Source organism: Arachis stenosperma, chromosome 9 (assembly GCF_014773155.1).
Source record: "Arachis stenosperma cultivar V10309 chromosome 9, arast.V10309.gnm1.PFL2, whole genome shotgun sequence".
NCBI classification, from domain to species: domain Eukaryota; kingdom Viridiplantae; phylum Streptophyta; class Magnoliopsida; order Fabales; family Fabaceae; genus Arachis; species Arachis stenosperma.
Window position 1 is genome coordinate 32,609,960 of NC_080385.1, and position 1,667 is coordinate 32,611,626.

A 1,667-nucleotide genomic window follows, 5' to 3' on the forward strand; every position below is an offset into this window, starting at 1 on the left:
TTATGCTTAAGGAGAAATGGAAAATATTGTAGAAACTAACCCCAAGTTGCATGGCATCGATTCAACTTTTGTTGGGAGTTAATATGTTTAAGAGCCTCGTGTTCAGTATACAAGATGAACTCCTTAGGCTATAAATAATGGCTCCAGTGGCTTATGCTCGCACGATCGCATAAAACTCCTTGTCATAAGTGGAATACTTCATTTTAGCGTCATTAAGCTTTTCACTGAAGAAAGCAATTGGTCGGCCTTCTTGAGAAAGTACAACACCGATACCAACATTCTTGCTATATTCAGGATAGCCTTCTCACTATAGTAGCAAATGTTAAGTCCTGTGATTCTTATCTAGACTAGAGTGGAGCCAAAAGAATTCTCACCCGGACGAAAAGATGAACACCAGGGATTCACTGCTACATAATTTCTAGCAATCATCCATGGACCTCATAGGAGAACTCGCTCTCTATCCTCTCATAAGTCAAACTTCATGAGAAAATACCCAAAACTAACGTCCAACACCTCATAACCACCTATGGTTCTCAAAACTCCTCTCAGTTTGTGCTTAATAACAATATGACTAAAAGATTTGCCAAGAACTTTGATGATGATGGCATCCCTGTTGGGCATAGAAAGGATGTCCCTAGCTTCCTCTGTGAATACCACAGTAAGAACCTCTCCATCGGTGATGGTAGCCATCTTATATGCATCCAAAGAATCCACCATGTGAGAGACCTTAGCGAAGGATTCTCCCACAACCTTATCTCTAAAACAAACCCTGAAACGTTCATCGCCCTTCACATTCTTCTCTCCTAAACCCATATCCTGTGTCGATCCTTGTCATCCATCCTCCTTATCACTCCCACGTGTCTTGTCAAGAGATGAGCCAGATGATGCACTACTATTTCGTGGTACATCTTGTGCTTAATTGAGTGGATTTTATCCACTATTCTCACACTTATTCATACAATTTGTATGATTTTACAATTCCTTTCCAATTTTGTTCTATGATTGAAACTTGCTTCCTAAGCCTTTAAATTGTGTATTTTTAATCCCCTCTATACCATTCGATGCCGTGATCCGTGCGTTAAGTGTTTTCAGACTATATAGGGTAGGAATGGCTTAGAGGATGGAGAGGAAGCTTGCACAAATGGAAGGAGCACAAGAATTAAAAGAGATAACCAGCGAGAAGCGACACGTGCGCGTACCTGACACGTGCGCGTGATTTGGAGATTTGCATAGTGACGCGTGCGGGTACCTGACGCGTACGCGTGACACGCGAAGAAGATCATCGACGCGTACGCGTGACATGCGCCACGTGCAGAAAACGCAGAAAATGCTGGCGGCAATTTTTGGGCTCCATTTTGGCCCAGTTCCAAGCTCGAAAACACAGAATAGAAGCTGCAGAGTGGGGGAATCATGATTCATTCATACATCACTTCTCATTATTCACAATTTAGGTTTCAGATGTAGTTTTCTAAAGAGAGAGGTTTTCTCCTCTCTCTAGGTTTTAGGATTTAGGTTTAGCTTTTCTTAATTTCAGAATTCTACCTTGCTTCAATTTAGGTTTCTTCTACTTTAATTTTTCTAGTACTTTGGTTTACTTATTTCTCTTGTTGATTCGTTTATTTCCCCAAATTGGTTTATGAATTCCATGTTAGATTTGATTTTCTATT